This window comes from Haemaphysalis longicornis, unplaced genomic scaffold (genome assembly GCF_048455015.1).
Source record: "Haemaphysalis longicornis isolate Haplotype H1 unplaced genomic scaffold, Haemaphysalis longicornis Haplotype H1 scaffold_6, whole genome shotgun sequence".
Lineage (NCBI taxonomy): Eukaryota > Metazoa > Arthropoda > Arachnida > Ixodida > Ixodidae > Haemaphysalis > Haemaphysalis longicornis.
Genome location: NW_027526407.1, coordinates 70,422,764 through 70,440,981, shown reverse-complemented (window position 1 = coordinate 70,440,981; position 18,218 = coordinate 70,422,764).

Genomic DNA, 18,218 nt, shown 5'->3' with positions numbered 1-18,218 from the left:
CAAACATCACACAGCGCAGAATAATGCTACATCGCCTTGTAATTTCTTATATATTCTTATCTTTTTTTTAGGTACAGGCACCAGTAGTAAAAAAAAAGGCTTCCTGTTTGGCGCATGTGTTGTATTAAAGTGTTATATAATTCTGGCGCCAAAGATTCTCAGTGCTACGTCTTATGCATATTTTTATCGGCGGTATAATTTTCAGACGCGCAATATAGTTTAACTTATTAATCAACTTAAACTGTCCAAAGTTATGTTTTGAAAAAGTGATTACCATGTCATAGCTGTAATGCAATGAGATGGTTGTATTGTTTAGAATAGCATTATTACTTGAATTTAAAAATTTACTGCATAATAATCAGGACAGATAGTAAAGTGAAATAAAAAGAAATGCAGACTGAGAAGTATCTAAAATATTCTGGTGTACAATCTATTCGATTTGAAATAAAGACATTTCTTCAGCATTTTTTTTTAATATATATGCGTTAACTACTTTTTTGACAGAACGGTTGGGTTATAAAAATTTAGGCCGATGAGTGTTCTGGTCGTCATAAGGGGTGTATAGTACTCCGAGTATATTTTCTGTAATTTCGCATTTTTCGCACAGAGGCGAGACTGTATGGCGATATAGAAGTCCTGCGGATTTTTTACAAAAGGAATTGATAAATGCTGGTTATTTATTTATTTATTTATTTATTTATTTATTTATTTATTTATTTATTTATTTATTTTCAATATTGTCCTTCTCTTTCCGAGACCATAGCTGGCAGGCGCACACACTGTACATGCACGTTGTACATAAATGCATCGCTACGTAATGGGAAATCAGAAACAAATGCAATGACAGTCACCACAAAGGTAAACTGCAAAAATATTCAAAAGAAGTACGTTTAATCGTATTAAGAAAATACGGCACAAAAATTATTGAACAACATATTACAACCACTTCGAAGTTACAGACACTTAAAACAGAAATAATATTCAAAGCACACATTTTAATCGCAGCTCAGACTGAGCCGAAGAAACCAACAGCACAGAGAGGAGAAAAAGCACACAAAATGTAGCGCTACACAGAAAAATAATGACAATTTTCTAAAGGCTCTTGTGAGCACGTGGCCACTAATATGTTCCCACTTTTGATGAAGTGACTCGTTGGATGAGAGCATTCCTGCGAGCAGATGATTTGTGAGGCAAAGTCCGATAATTACTTGCAATATTAGTAAAGGGGGGATATAAATAACTCCATTCCCTAATAGCAAGCGCAAAAAATGAGGGCTTGGAAGTATCATTGTGGTGTGAGTAGTGCATGAGTGTGTGTGAATGTTTGCCGTGGGTTACGTGGGATTCTGAATGACTGATGTACAATGATGTGTCATTTTTATCATGGATTTTAAGCAGCTCAAAAGAAATTTCAGGCGCGATTGTTCTGCTCTAATCGCTAGCGTTTGGAGGCCAGAATTTCTTAACGTATAAGTTGCAGATTCAGTACGCTTACATTTGTTGCAGATGAATATTACTGTCTTTCTCTGTGCATTTTCTAGATTTTTTTAATGTTTGTGACGCTATAAAGACACGATACTGAGTTGGCGTATTTTGATAACGGCGTAAAATAGGTATTATAGGCTGAAAGCGTTTGGAGGGCCAGTCGAAGACATCCGGTAATATAAAACGGCTGCGCAAAGAAACTGAGGTAGAGTTAAAAATGTGCACATTCCTTCTGAGGTTGGAAGTAATCGTAACGCGTAAATATGTTCGCTCATTCACTTTTTCAAGCCGGGTATCTGTATAGTGTAAAAATATTGGATGGATGCTTCCACTCGGGTTATCATCATGTTTTTTGGCATTCATCAGCATTTGCCACATGTCGTACCAGTTGGAAGGATGGTTTAAGGAATCAGTTAGCGCAAAGTGATCTGAATGACTGATAATTTCTTAGTATATAATGTTGTCGTCCGTGAAGAGTCTAATGTTGCAACTGATATTGTGACATTATTAATAATAACAATAAATCACTAAAGCCTCATTCTCCTCTCTGCTTTGCATGTTCTGGCTACAAGGTACTTTTAATATTTCCATTGTTTGCCATTCCCAATATTCGCCTTAGCTATGCATTGGAGATATAGTACTTTGAAACTTTTTCCAATTTCGTAGTGTATGATAGATAGCGACAATGAAATGCTAAATTATAGGTACTAGCTACATCCAAGACAGGAGATACTCGCATTCATATAAGCAATGACCAAGCAAATTGATCGAAAATGAACAAGCATAACGTTACATCCAGCGGGGCATTTGCCTGCATGCAGCCAAATGAAGGCAAAATGCTGGCCAAGAATACCAATCTTAACCCAGATTTTGAATAAGCATCAGAGCTAACAAACACGTAAATGTCACAGTTAGACAAGAAAAACTGGTTTCGTATTGTCGCTAGTGCAGCAAAACCCGATGGTTAATGTATGTTTGCGCATAGGTTCACAAGTGCTCCCAAGTAGGTGTAACACCTTATTTGGTTTACTGAACCATTGATGGCTGTGAAATTGAACGTATACATTAGGCAATGCTCACAATCGCCTGTTAAGACATTGTACACAGCTTCAAACTACGTAGAAATCTGAGACGGGATGGAATATCTTTCCAACAAATCTAGAGTGAAATTTCGAACTACTTTACGCCTTGTGCAACAGAGTCCAGCGACTGTCTTCAGATCTCAGAGCTGCCACGAAGTTTAAACGCAACGCCCCCCCCCCCTTCCCCCGAGCAGACACCAACCACCCACGCCATCCAATCTGGCCTCGCAAAGTCGTGCTATTCCGGTTGGTGGAACCTCAGTGCTCTCGATCTTGCATCCTTATAGAGGAACATTTGACTCGCTGCCAAGAGACCCCGGCCAACTACACTAGCTTCGCCTGGCGGAACGCCGAAACTTCTTTGTTGAGAGACACATCGCTCCTACGACCATGCCCGCATTACTATTCTTCTCCACAGAGACACCTATCTCACCCGCGGTAGTCGATTTGCTTCACAACAGGAATACCGCTTAACCCAGCAATGAAAGTGAGTGTCTGAACATTAATTATAATGTTGCCTGCTCAGCCTGCATGTAGCTCGAGTCTATTTTGGAGGCGCGCTCTTTCAGAGGTTCACTTTGCGGAGCAATCGCATGGTTTTCAAGTACAGCAGTTACTCTGACGTCCTCAGTGCTGACAATATGTTCAGGAGTCTCACAACGACACTCAACAGCCCAACGTGCGGGCATCGTTGGGACTCCAGGCATGTTGCGGGTAGCTCGCTTACAGCTGAAGCCGAGGGGGAAGCTTCGCGCATCAGTCACCTTGCTCGTTGAGTGAAACAATTCATGACTCCAATTATTACTAATTTCCTGCGTACGGAGCACACACTGGAGCGTAACAGAAGAGTCGGTGGTCAGCACACAACATAATAAGAGATTTGCGCTCAAGTTCATCAGGTATTGCTTGTATTCACTGGCGAGGCGCGTATGCAGGCAACCGTGTGAGAGCGCCGTCACTCGTTACGTCGGGCTCCGCGGGATGGCGGTACTGGTCCGTGCTAAGCACATGACTGTGTTACGCGTTAATAAACTCTACCTCACCGAACGCAAAGTAATGCCTCGAGTCCAACGTGAGTGCGATTAATAACACCTCTGTTGACACGACCGTTGAGAATCAGGTTGAAACAGAGCAGACGACGCACGACGGCGTTTTTTTTTCTTCGTCGTGCGGGCGCAGTGGCCCAAGCTGCGCCATGTCCGTGGCGCATCGGCGATGTCTGTGGCCATTTCCAGCGTTGCCAAGCGAAGAAATAGACAGCTAAACTTTTCAACGGATATCACATCTACACACGACACTTGAAGCGCAAACCTTAGTGGGAGACTTCAGAAGAGTTAATAACGTTACGAGACGAACACTCGTCTCTTCTTAGCTTACGTGTCCCGCAATTGGGATCATTGACATCTCAAATGCACCGCGTTCATAGAGGCATACCTCCCCGCGCTGATATGGCCCTATTGGAACCATGGTTTTCCCCCTGGCCTGGCCGCCCTTTGAACAAGCATTCGGCCCGGCGAATCACTTGATGCGTTGCCAAGGGTACGGCGCAGCTGCAGTCAGATGAAGGTCAAATCCTCCGTGACGACGAAACAGCTCGACGAGGTTAGGACACTTTTGCTTTAATACTGCTTTTGCCACTGCATTGACCGTCCAAGCATGAGCTAGCTGTGCGTTCCGCAGGGGACACCCGTAAAGGCATCTGGCGACTGGGAGGTGTGCCATCTGTATCGATTCTGTGGGCTAACCTAGTTTGCGGAAGTATAGAGAAAAGCTCGTCCTGCGCGAAATCTAACACAGCTGTAAGCCAAGCCAGAATTTTTTAGAGTGCGTGTCGTTCTCAAGAATGGAGAGTCTTAAGCCCGGGAGCTGAGTAGAATAGCCATGCTCGGCGTTGTTAGACCACGTAGACATTCCATAGACGCATACCCTTTACGAGGGATTTGCCAAAGAGGACTAACATCTCATGCTAGAAAACGGTTAAGGAATGCAACTCGGTGAAAATTCAAGTGAGAAAATCTGGAGAGAGGGAAGGTAAAAATGCTGAGACGGAAATAAGAAATCGCTGATGTGAAAATGGGTGTCGGCACACTTAAAAGATTTACGATTAAATGATCCTTGCCAAAAAAACGGCACGTGCAGTTGAATTTTACTAGCAGAATTACCACCTGTTTCAGAAATAAAATAGTGAATGCAATCCTTCCTTAACCCAGATATCCTCCCCATTCTCGCCCTTGTTCTGGTCTGGATGACGATAAGGCTCTTTTCCGCTTTTGTTACGTGCACGCATCTTTCCCTGCAGACGAACCATTTTCTTTTTACTTTGCTCATTACATGAAAATATCTTCCTGTTGACTTGTGACAATCACTTCTTGGGGACGTGTGGGTCCCTGTCAGTCTGCAAGTCTCTGGCATCGGTTTCTCTACAAATGGGTACCGGTGACGTCGCAGGCGAAGTGGGAGTGGTACTGAACGAGCATTTTTCGAGAAGTGGTCTGCGCATGTGCCGCCATCGACCCCAGCGCACCCAACCCCACCAGGCCGCCATTCTCTCAAGGCAAAATTAACAAGCCGGCGACTACCACTCGGGCGGCTTCTTTACTCTTGTTTCTACTCCGTGGGAGACGGCCGACGGTTTCTCCTTTTGTTTTTACATCACTGCACGTTATCTGTCATCAAGCGAGGAGGAGGAGGAGGAGGAATAAACTTTATTGCAGTATGCAATTTAGGGGCGGGTGGTGACCACTGGGTGCAGCCCAGCGGTGACTTCGGCAGCACGTTCCACCAAGGCTTTCTGGACCCCGGGGTCAGAGCCGCCCAACGCCGCCTCCCATTGATCAACAGAGGGGATTAGGGGTAAGGGGTTTCGAGGGCACGCCCACATAGCGTGGCAGATGGTGTCGACATCTCCGCAGTGGGGGCATAGGGGTGATGGGTATTGATCGGGGTATATGCGATAAAGGCTGGCGCGGCACGGAAGGGTATTAGTTTGAAGTAGCCGCCACAAGCGTTCTTCCTTTGTGGAAAGTGAGGAGTTGGCTGGGGGGTATTTCAGGCGGAGGAGGCGGTAGTGCGCGGTGATAGCCGCGTACGTAATAAGGCTATATCGAGTGGATTGCGCTCCGTGGTTAGGGGTAACCGAAGGGCCTGCTCGGACAGTAAGATCTCGAGCTGCTGTATGGGCCGCCTCGTTACCCCCTAAGCCGGTGTGGGCGGGCGTCCACACGAGCTCCACGGGCGTTTTGGGGGGGTTTTGCAGAATAATTTTGAGAGCTTTGGCTGATATGAGCCCTCGGGCAAAGTTCCGTATAGCAGATTGAGAATCGGACAAGATGACTTTGGGGGTAGGACCGTGAGAAAGGGCTAGCGCTATTGCCGCCTCTTCCGCCTCAGTAGGTAAGTGGGTGCGGATGGTGAGAGATACGAGTGCGGGGGAGTTAGGACTGTTGATGACCGCCAAGGCATAGGCTGTGTGGTTTTGGTAGCTAGCGGCATCCACATAGTTGGTTGTCGGTTTAACAGGGTATTTTTCTGACAGGTAACGAGCGCGTTGTTCCCTTCGAGCGACGTGGTTTGTGGGGTGCATATTGCGGGGAAGCGGCCGGGTTAGGATATTGTCTCGAATGGTAGGTGGGATCGGGTGGGCAGAATTAGTAAAGATGGGGATGTGGATGTGTAATCGGCGGAGAATTGTGTAATCGGCGGAGCTCACTGTGCCATGATTTGTGCTTTTGTTGTATTTGTTTCCGAAGTTCTGCAGGTTAATGCACTGGCTGATGGAAACGAGGACATACTGCAAAAGCGCACAAATAGAAATGAATACTCATTAGTACAAGCACGATGTTATAGTTAAAAGTTCCTTTTGTTGCTTTTCATTTCAGAAGCTGCATTAGAGTTATTACAGTTTCCGGCATTGTGCCTGGTGACACAATAAAACGACAACTTGACCACCAAGATCGGCCCTGTAGGATCAAATTGCGACTAAAGAACAGCTCCAAAGGTAGCTTCAGGAAGCGCGATCGGCAGTGAAGAGAGCCTAGGAGCGAGTCAAGCAGTGACAACTCTACTCCTAGAGCATGGGGGGCCGATTTTTTAGTGTCACCATAATTACGTACCCAGTGAGGGATTCTTTTAGGCACGCTGTCATCCTACACATGTTTAAAGAGCTTTATGCAGTGCTCGCCCAAGGAATGCCACGCTCAAGAAAAGGCTGAGCGGATTTTTTATTCTTCTAAGGGATCTGCTTAAATTTGGCAGGAAACATAGGATACATAAGCAGACAACAAGCTACACACTGGAAAACCACGCTTGGCCACATGCATAACAGACAAACAAAACAGACGCACGGAAGTAGCCTTAAGTAGGCTATGAATAGGTCACACGCATGTGACGCACTCCCACCTGCTCACTGGGCCGTCAAGCATCCTTTGTAGCAGGTGTGGGGAGGGCCTATCCGTAGTTCACATACTAATTACATGTAAGCCACACGACAGAACAAGTTGCAAACATTTTCCTGAACTCTACAGACAACACATTCCACAACACCCATCACACTTTTTAGGCGACGAACCAATGGGTTCTGTTAAGCGGGTATTTAAGTTTCCAGCAGAGGTGAAGTTTTTACAGCTCATTTTGAAGCACCCATTATTATCCTGGCCCTATACACAAGTCATTTCATCCTGCAATCCGTTCTATTTTTGTTCTTTTTTTACAGTTATGCCTAACACAAATTTTTAACACTTTTTGTTTAGCGCTCTTTGCCCCTCGCTGGCTTCGCGCTAAGAAACCGGCAATCATCATCATGAACATTTCGTCGCTCTTTTACGCTTCAAGCACACAGGCAAACTTTCCCTTACTGGTACAACACAATTTTAAAATGAGAGGCATAACTGAATGTTTAAAGCAATATTTATCTTGCCTTGAGCCATACAGATGAAGGGGTGAACAGTTGGATGCTTCGAAATTTGAGGGTTGTCCGATGTGGATTTTTGGGCGAAATTCTACAGAACAAGGCCTAAATAACATTAGTATATAATGAAAATATAGCTTCAGAAGTTTATCTCAACAATATAAAAATAGAAATATAACCCAAAAAACTGGTAGGTTTATATTTATACGCAAGTACTTTACACAGGCATTGATTCGCGTTCCTTCTACGATCTTCTACAATGCACTCTTTGTTCGAGAGAAACGCCCTTGTGTTCGAGATTTCGGCGCCCGTTGAAGATGCCCAGGTGGTCGAAATTAATCCGGACACCTGCATTACGACACGCCTCATCGCACGTGCAGCGTTGGCGCGTTAAACCTCATAATATTTGTTCAAAAGCAGCTGGGCTTGCTAAGATAAGATTGTATTTTCTTGCGCAAAATATCATGCTGATCGACAAAAACAAATAGGTGCACAAGAACAAAACAAGCCTGCATAACTAACTTGCCGGCTAAACGTACCATTCTAACACCACACAAGACTTGGCATAAAGCTGTTGTCATCGTGCAGATACGAAACAATAGTAGCGTGGCTTTAATTAGCCAATGTCTAGCACAGCTTTCGCCCTGTGTTGTGTTTCAGAAATGTATAGTGCGGAAAGTCAGAGCTACACGGCTAAAAAAACCGTACTCATGCGCACTTCTTAATTATTAATTATGCATAGATTTCTGAAGGCAAGCGTTGGTAAAGAACACATGTGGCAAAAACAATAATAAATGGTGCGGGATTGGGACAAACGGGACAAATAGCCTAAAGGGAATACAAATGGGACGCCATCGAAATATCTTTATAACATATCTCAACACTCCTGCTAAAGAGTGCACCCACCCTACAAAAGTTTTTGGATGCGATTTGGACTTTCAATTTTTTTATCTGATGCTTCGATCAGACCTCTATAAGACGAGAAGCATCACGCTTAAGAGCAACATTACCACACACGTAGCAGAAACTTAGCCACCGGGCAACAAAGAAATTTACTTTGATTGCTAAAGTCGCGTCCTGGAATTTTTTGTACCCGTGTACCTAATGAAGAAATCAACTTGTTGAACCTAATATAGCGAGGGAATTCATTTTGTCTTCAACGTTTGCTAATCAACAGCAGTCACCAATGGTGCCTTCTTTGTCTGAATGAAACATCAATTACCTCTCCGTGAATAAGCAGCTATTGCTCATTGATCCGACTTCGGGTAAACTAAGATGGAGAAGCTTTGCCAGGAAAGATTTCAACTGTTTCTCTTTATATTCGCTGTTAAAAATTGGGTTAAAATGTTTTAGCAAAAACATTTGTCCTGTACAAGAGACAGCTCACATGGGGGTGTTGCTATACGCCGACACTATTTTCAAATGTGACGTATTCTTGAACAAGTTTTGACAATAATCTACAAGCCTCCTAGAAGATGACCGCTGTAATTCGCCAAATTCATCTTCTGCAGTACTTTGTACTTACGACATTGGAGGAGCACTCTATTTCAGATTGTGATCGAAAAGAGCAAGTGTTCGCCGTGGTACCTTTCGACGCAACGTTCCGGTTTACTGGGGACGCGAACTATGGTGCCAGAAAAACGAGGGTTACTTCCCTACTGTGCCAGTTATAGCTGTTTTTATATTCAAGAAATCCATATAACATAATAGAAGACAAATTTATGGATTTAGCTTCGGCTTGTATATCTGCGATACTTCTCTTCATATCGCATAAAATTTCAGCGCGTACCCATTAGGAGAGATGGCGAAGGTAGCTCTATGCAAAAACATCTACGGCAGTGAATTCTAATCAGTATCTTGTGAGCTCACGGTTACTGTAGCTATAACACGGCAGCGCGAACTGCGACATTCAACGTTTAAACCTTAAAGTCGAATAACTGTTTGAGTTAGTCCTATGCGGTTCAACTACTAAAATGTCTTAACTGGATTTTTCAGCCGCAGCAAATTAGAAGAGCGGCGGTTGCAAGCCCATCACAAAAGTTATTTCACTTAAACAAGTCGTCAACTCTGTAGTATTCTTGATGGCGGTTCACGCCAGCATTCTCCTGAAAATACAGACACTACTACAATATTAGGCCGTTAAATACTGCAAATCAAAAGCTAACCCACCAAAGAGAAAAGCCAGGCACCAAAACGTGTTACGATACTCTGAAAGGCAATATGAAAATTCTAAATTCAAATAAATACGATTGTTTGAAATGAACCCAATTAGTTGTGCTCAAAATAAAAATTGTGCGCCACCATCTCTGATCACTTGACGGTCGGTCGGAAATCATCATCGTTTGACTGCAGAAGCGCCGCACTTTATTTGGTCTGTCATAGTGACGGGACCTCTTTCCTCAGTAAAATCATCCCTCACCTCAAGGTACGGAATCACCGCTATCTTCATGGCACGTCTCATCGCCAAAAAAAGATAGCGTCAAGATATGGGGTGCGCGTGGTGTTTTCAGCGAAAAACAAGTTGGCGAAAATTTGCCCAGCCTTGCAAAGGGTGGCAGAAAAGAAAGCAACAAGGAAGAAGGGATGTGTTAGAAAACACGGCACGAAGTTTTTAGAGCGCAAAAAAGACGTAGTATACAGTATTCCATTAACGTGTGGAAAGAAATACCTAGGGCAGACCGGCCGATGCCTGAACGTACGCCTTCGCGAACATCAGAGCTCGTTAAAAGGGTCACCGTATTCACATTTAGCCGTTCATTGCACTGCAAATGCCGCCCAAAACTGCGAGATACGTTAATTGTTGATAAACACAAGAAACGACTACCAAGAGAAATAATAGAAGCTTTCCGTATAAAGAAAGAAGGGAATGAATGTGTCAGCCAACCACCGGTCTTGCTGTCTGACACTGAGTATGCCTTTTTAAATCAGGGTTGATAAAGTGTGTGGCGCCTTTCTTGTCAGCACACGTGCGGTGTGAATGTGTATAAAATGCTTGGTTGTCAGTGCGCCTTGATCTTTTCAGATGGTAGATTGTGAAATTTGAAGAGATGACTGTGGCGTTTATTCCTTGTATATATGTATGTTTTTCCAGTAATAAATTCTTCAGTTGCTAGTAGCACTTTGTCCCGTGTACTCACTTGTCCTTGTTACTGTAGCGCTTTTCCCACCATGAGTATTTTAAACGTGGGTAAATAATTAACAACGCCTTTCACGGGACCATCAGTCATGTCCCAATCAGTTCCGTGGTACGTACTGTACGTTCAAAGAAAATTTGGCCGAAATGAAATTTGAGCGCAAATGGCCTTCAACCCTAGGCGACCTAAACATTGAGCCTAACGGCATGACAAGCGGCGTGAAACTCATCGCACATGAAGCTTCGGGAACCGGTTGACATCGTTATAACTAAAGTTGTAACCTTGGGGCTAACGTCCGGCATTCGCATACACAATAAAGACTTCAATCCGACGCATACCCAGGCATCAGCGACAAACCCCGTTGGCAGCCCATGGCGAGTTTAGGAGGTTTCTGCCTTAAGGTTTTGATGAAAGGTCGGTGGCTACGTGTAGCCAATGGGAATTTCGGTAGCTCCTGGCCCTGTGGAACGGGCGAGGCCACTTCGTTCACTCATACAGTAATGACCCCTGGAATAACACAATAATGATAGTAATAATAACACAATATTAACTAGTCCCACTCTCAGCCGCCAGAGCAACAAATTCACGTCATTGGCCTGCCAGCTGTCCGTGATGTCCTCGGCGTGAGTCCCTCATGAACGTGCATATTTTCATCAGCTATTATGACGCTCTTTATCGATTTTGGTTTCACTCACCCTTTTTCGTGTCATCCTAAGTTGACACTCCTTGGCAAATCCCTGGCGCGAGCATGCGTGGTTATCAAAGCTACCCACGAGCCAAGCAGTCGCCATTTTTATCAGCCATCATCGTCATCGTCTCACGGAATCTTTCACGCGAGCAGTATGCGCGACCGCTCCGCGATCGTGAGCGAAGACCAGGATACCGCCAACGCCCTCGTGCCACCCGCGCTCTGGCCCCACGCCGTGACTTGGCAGCCGGACATGCAGCCGACCGCTAACGCGCCACTCCCACAGGGCAACAGCGCCCACAGCGACAGGGCCAGCTGCGCCTCGACTTTGGCCCAGGCGGGGAGCGAGTACCGCCCGCTGACCTCCACCACCGACAGCGCCCAGGTAACGCTGCTTCGAAGCGAAGCGCCGGTGTTCAGCTTGAACATACTGTGCTCTAAGAAGATTTACTTCAGTCTTATGATACACCGAGCATATTCCAGCGGCTGCGGTAAACTAGCTCAGTGAATGGAACTCGCAACAAGCAGTATGAATGATTTCATATTGTCGTACCATGCTCTTCTAAAAGGTGGTTTTCAATTAAACTTTAGCGGTCTATTTGGATCTAGGATGATCCAGGTATTGCAATTAACCGAATAAAAGGCTTGGGTAAATAACTTCAGTAATTTGACCGATCGCTTCTACTGCAGCCACTAGTTTCGTGATACGGACAGCTTGAAGGTAGCTAGCGGTTCTGTCCCTGTTTTAGGAGAAGGGCTGGTGATGTTGGCGTGTCCTGTCGTCGTCGTCGTCGTAATCGTTGTCGTAATCGTCGTCTCATGTAGTCACGGAACTAAAACACCGGAAAACTCGTTTACGCCTCGCGCTAACACGTAACGCGTACTAAAAAACCACCGGGACACTCATTTACGCCTCCCTCTAGAGAGCTTCCCGTTTCAAAGAGCTTCCCGTCTTTTACAGCAAAGCTGTATACCTGCACCCCCCCCCCCCCCAAACGGTTTCATCTCCGTTGGCAAAACAGCCAAGGCTCCAGGAATACACTTATACACTCATGCTTCGCCCCTCCGCAGGTTTCACGTTAGTGGAGATGGCCTGGGATTTTTTTTGTTTGTTTGTTTTGTAGTGTAACGAAATCTCGCCTTCTAACGCCTTTAACAAATATATTCTGACAGGGGGGAGGGGGGAGGCTGCTTATTGCAGAGTAGCGTTCCTATTTAGCCTTCTATGGAGCTTTATTTTTGGACATGCTGACCTTGAATAGACGGAGAGCTTTCCAAATGCGACCACATTCCGGCGCGAACCTGACCCACTTCAATAACCTGCAAGGTTGGGCGGTTTTTGAGGTTGAGGGCTCTGCGGTTATTCTTGGTTCTTCTGTAACAAGAAGACAAAAGATAGGGCAGTACAAATACCGCTGTTCTCTCAACCATTGAGGACGAAGGAGATGTATGTGCGCGCAGCCGGCACAAGCTCTTTCATGGCTACCTTGCAAATATGTAAATAGATAGCCTATCGTTTCAATCATGGTTTGTCTCATTTATATACGGCGATGTGACGTGATTGATTGAGTGATGTGATGACTGCATACCGTGAATGAGTGCCTGCTGCCACACATGATGATGATGATTCCGGCTGTGATGCCTGGTCTCGCTGAAGTGGCATCAAGAGAGAAACGAAACGTCTAAAGTTGTTGGAACCATGTCGGACGACAGTGCTGGGGATACTGTGTCTTCTGTAGGTCTCCTCTAGTCTGATCTCCTCACGGTTGGTCTTTTTGGGCTGGTCACGGGGTGATGGCTAGGGGTGGTGGACGTGGTCGAGTTGTGATCGCGGTGGGGCAGGGACTTCCCGGCAAGGCCAGTGTACACTCGTCGACTGCGCCAGGGCCGAGTTGTTGCGAAGCCGTGACCAGCATGGGGATGACTCCGTATACTCGACCAAATAGGCTACATTGCGCCAAGGCAAAGATGAGACGAATCCTGGATAAAAATGGTAGGAAATCTATTTACACTATTTGCAAGGTGGCCATGAAAGACCCCATGCCGACTGCGCGCAGACACACCTCCTTCGTCCTCAGAGGTTGAGAGCACAGCGGTATTTTCTACTGCCCTCTCCATCGTATTCTAGACACTTCGTCCATATCCTCCACCTGTTCTACAATGCTATTCAGGTTGAGATTGGAGACAACACACATCAAAGATACCTGACGCGTGCTCCTTTCGCACCAAAGCACTTCTCCTAAAACTCCGTCTTCACCCCCGATATCACCTCCAGCATTGCATTACGTCAGTTTTCCACCTTGGTTCGAAAACCAAAACCTTAGGGGCCACTCTGTATAATGTCAGCCAAACTGCGCACCATTGCATTTTGACGTAACAGCCAGAGAAACAAACGTAACAAACGGCGGGTGATACGACGTCCTTTTCGGAGTTAGACAAGGACGTTCAAGGCGTAAGAAGTGCAAAACTAGTCAAACAAGAATGGTTGACGAAGTCTACTGTGGCCGCATCTCCTGCCAATCTCCGCAAGTGGCTTTCTTCTCACATTTAAGAGGTAGGAAGGAAGAGTAGCCTTTGCTTCCTGATCCACCAGCTTCACCCCCTGCATCTCTATTTGTCGCAGATCAATACCACACGTCTCTTGAAATAGTATTCTATCCCTTCGCCCTAGGTTATATTGAAATTTCAGGGCACGCCCGGTGTGTCTGTACTGCATAGATGCGTCACTCGCTGTTCGGGGATCGCCTACCTTGAAATGTGTGGCAATGTTTAGAAGCCCCGATCACGTGGTTTGAGCAGTACGAAATGAGCAAGCGCTTGCGTCCTCTTGCTTGATGAGTTGGGAGTAGATGATCGTTCCACCTAGGGGGGCCTAGGACGTGATGATTAAGTAACTTTACTGCAACTGGCCGACTGCTTTGACAATGGCCGCAAGCTTTCGCCCTGACAGCTGGTAAGTTCGATATAATCCCAGGATGCCCCACAGGTTTTCATACGTCACACTCGCACATCATTTACCTCTATTGCACGTAAAATAACAACTTGTTCGATTACTCCAGCTTTCATTTGTGCGCTTTAGCGGATCAGAACTAACACCTGCAAAGTAAAAGTGTAGTGACGGTGGCTTGAATAAAGCGAACATTTATGAGATCACCACTGGACGGCATCCACGGGCTAATGATGGACGGCGTCCCGATACCTTCTCGCTTTCAACGCACAGATAAAGACTTTGGGGTCGAGGGTTACAGCGGTGCAAAGAACTCAGTGGCTGGCCAAGATCAAACCCTCGATAAAAATTAAAGAAGCTCCATTCAACGTGAAAGCTCTCAAGTGCGAAAGACTGGTTCGCCAGAGAAGCTATCGCTACTACTTTCGGTATCATCCTGGCCTTGGCACCAAAAGTAGTCAAGAGAGGGCACCGCGGCTCCGGAAAAGACCTATAAATAGACACTGAATTAGATTTTCATTACTTTGGGATAACTGATGCGTTAAGTCATGATTATTTCCTATTCTATACAATTGTGTACTTATTTGTGGCCTAGGAACGGCAGCCTCAGTGTAAATGGCGCAGCACAAATAATGCCCCCACTACTTTACATATAAGGAAGGTGTGCCTATGTGCCGCAGTAAGAATGACATCGGCTTCGTAACGCGAGGGTCCCAGTTTAGATCCCGACCAGGGGAAGCGGTGACCTTTTCAAAGCATCTGTGTCTTTGCATTACGCCGTGATGCTGTAATCTTTGTGGGTGCGTGATGCCGTATGAGCTAAGTGCTCCACTTAAAAACTTATCCCGAAAACCAGGGTTCCACTGCCGTTAGCCATAAGGCGAGATCACGGGCTAATCGAGTTCAAACTGTGCAGCACCAACTCTGACGACGGAGGTGTGACGTTAAGGAGTAGGACACCCGCAGGTTGTAAAGAGAGAGAGAAACATAACCCTATTGAGCCCTACGCTGGTTTAGGGAAGCAGTTGGGCTTCTGGTTTGGGGCCAGCAGTGACGTTGGCAGCTCGGGAAAGCAGAAGTGTCTGGACCTCCGGATCCAAAATGCCAAGCGCCCCCTTCCATGGCTCTTCATCAACTATGGAGGGAAAGGGATCTTGAGGATTTGCCCGAATAGTGTGTCAGCGTGGCTAGGTCACTACAGTGTGGACTGTTTGGCGAGGGGAGTTGCGAGGGGTGAATTGCGTGAAAAAGTGTTCTGCAGGATAAGCCGTTCGTCTTCAGGAGTCGCCATAAGCGGTCGGCATTTTTGGTTCGCTCAGCGTGAGAAGGAGGGCATTGATCGCGAGCGAGGCGGTAATGCATAACTCCGGAATATCATGGTACATAAATAACTGATCCTTGGCTGAAACCCTTATTTATAATGGTATATCGCAGCACGAGCCCCACAGGGCGGACAGTGTGAGGCGTGCACGGTAGGGTGGAGGTACGGAAATGAGAAGCGTTGAGTTTACGCCAAGGGATAAGAAAAGACGGTGTGCATGTGTAGCCGGTAGAAAGCTAGCACGTCGAAACAGGTGATAAGATTGCGCCGTCGGTGGTATGGGTGCGGCAGCACTTCCATGTCATAGCCGGTTGCTTCTTAGGCGTACGCATGAGTGTCATTCTGATGGACACAGGTATGCCCATGAGTCCAGATTATTTTCACTTTGATAAGGGACACGATGGAGGGGATGGTGGCTAGGATGTGGTTGGTATGGAGCGCACAAGCCCTTGTTTCTTGGCGTAGCAGGTCGATTGACGTGAGAAAAGCCACCAGAATACTACATCTTCACCGTTCACATGACTAGGAGCGCAAGGTTTGGCTCACGGGCACATGTCAACGTTGCTGCTGCTGACAAACACAGTACAATATCGTTGGACCTAACCCCGGCACTTGTTTTCATTTGGGCCACATGACTGCGCATGCATTGTTTACCAACAACTTCTCCATTACACTTGAGAGCCATTCTGCTTGTTTTTTTTTTTTTTTTTTGCCCCAACATTCACTTGTGAACATACATTCCTTAGGGATCTTCTCAGGGCACCACAACCATTAGTAATCCTGGCACAGAGACCAGCGCCTCATGCCGAGACACAAACGAGGCGGCCTGCACAGACTGCTGCCAAGAGCGTTGCCTGGAGGAACGCCGAGGTTCGCAAGCTGGCAAGGTCAACAGGGGCGCCGAAGCCAGGCCGCCACCCACAGGTAAATCTGCGCTCCCGTAATTTTATTATTAGCGTCCGCGCACGCTGCTCATCTATACAACTCGGTATTACCCTTGGTGTGAGCATCTGTGCGGTACGTCTGTGCTAGCGGGAGATAACCATTAACTGAGGCTCGTTCCTTCCAAACACCAACCCAGGACCTCCCGCGCGTAAGAGCGACGGCGGCTACCTCTCCGTGGCCGTGCTCTGCGCTGTGGTGACTCTGCCAGTGCTGCTGTTGGGAGTGGGCCTGAAGCTTGTGACGATGCGCACCGGGGCTCAACGTTCGGCCCTGGCCTTCGTCGGCATCTCCGACGTGCTCCTCGACCAGTGCAGCAACGACAACGACAGCGCCCCATGCAAGGAGATTCTGGACCGCATGGCGCATTCCATGAAGGCGACGGCGGACCCGTGCGACGACTTCTACGAGAGTGTTTGCGGCAACTGGGAGCCCCGGTACTGACTGCGCATGCGCGAAGTTTCCTACGCTTGCCTTCCTTGTTGTTTTTGCGTCCAGTGGTGCAGATCCCGATGAAATGGATGCATGCACTATTTTGTATGAATATCTCAGAGCCCTGAGAAGCAGCCAGTCACACCTTCACTTGTACAAAAAATATAGAAGGAAGTTATGCTTTCTAGACCATTAATGGGTAAAATAGGCGTCAGAATGCACACCCAGACCGAAGGAAAGTTTGAAAGAGAAGGGCGCTGGAGGCGAACGATATGGGTAGAGCGGTGGGCAATGGCTACCCTAGGACGCCCACGTTGCGTGCTCGGGGTCGGTGGTCTTTTGGTCGGGCCTTCGTCCTGTTGAGGGAAGCTATTGGCACCTGGTGAGGTGTACCTTAAAAGAAACACGAGATGCACTTGCATGGCCTACTCGATTTGATGTTATTGGTGATCAGCGCAGATTCGAGGCTAGCTTAGTCGCTATCTGTTAAATATTGTGTACATTAAACGCCCGCTATGTTCTCCTGTGAATTGTGAGGTACGAGCACTGCGTTCTTAGTGGTATAAGTGCAGGTGGTTCGGCTTTACATTGCCGTTTGTCCCGATCGCGCGACTTGTGAAATAAGATGCATCGTATTGGATGGCTACGATTTTGGTTCCTATACACCGGATTCTTATTCGTAAATGTCAACTTTATAAGAAAAAGTGGTAATATGGATAGCGACCGTGGGACTCAGCGAAGCAGAGCCAGTGAATCACCGGTGTGAGTATATCTGAAACGCTCGATAGCCCTCAGCTCAAAACAACACACAATAACGCGAGAAAAATTACCGCCTTATTTCCCCCTTCGGTGCAACCTTCATTTTATGCAGTTTGCATCCTTAGCACGTCGTCATACATTCAGCCACAACAAAGGTTTTTGCAGCCTGCTTTCATTTGTTGGCGACTCAGAAACCACACGTAAGCTTGTGTGATGCACTGCATGAGCGGAGCACAATATTATTTTCCGTCCAAATCGCTCTCCTTCGTAAGTGCAGTCTCTTCAACAACGTGAGGCGCACTAGGAAATCACCTTATTTGGAGCAAACAAGCAGTATAACAGCAACGTGACGTCGTGTTCACGATGATGCAGAGTGATTTCGCATTCAGGGCTATTTCGACCCTGCCGCTGGAGTTGTCTTCGTCACCAGCCTCGTCACCAGCCACTCCGGATTTGTGAAACGCCCTGATTGGGCTCAAAAATGGCTAAATTACAACCCGGGATCGAACAAAACTTCCCTCA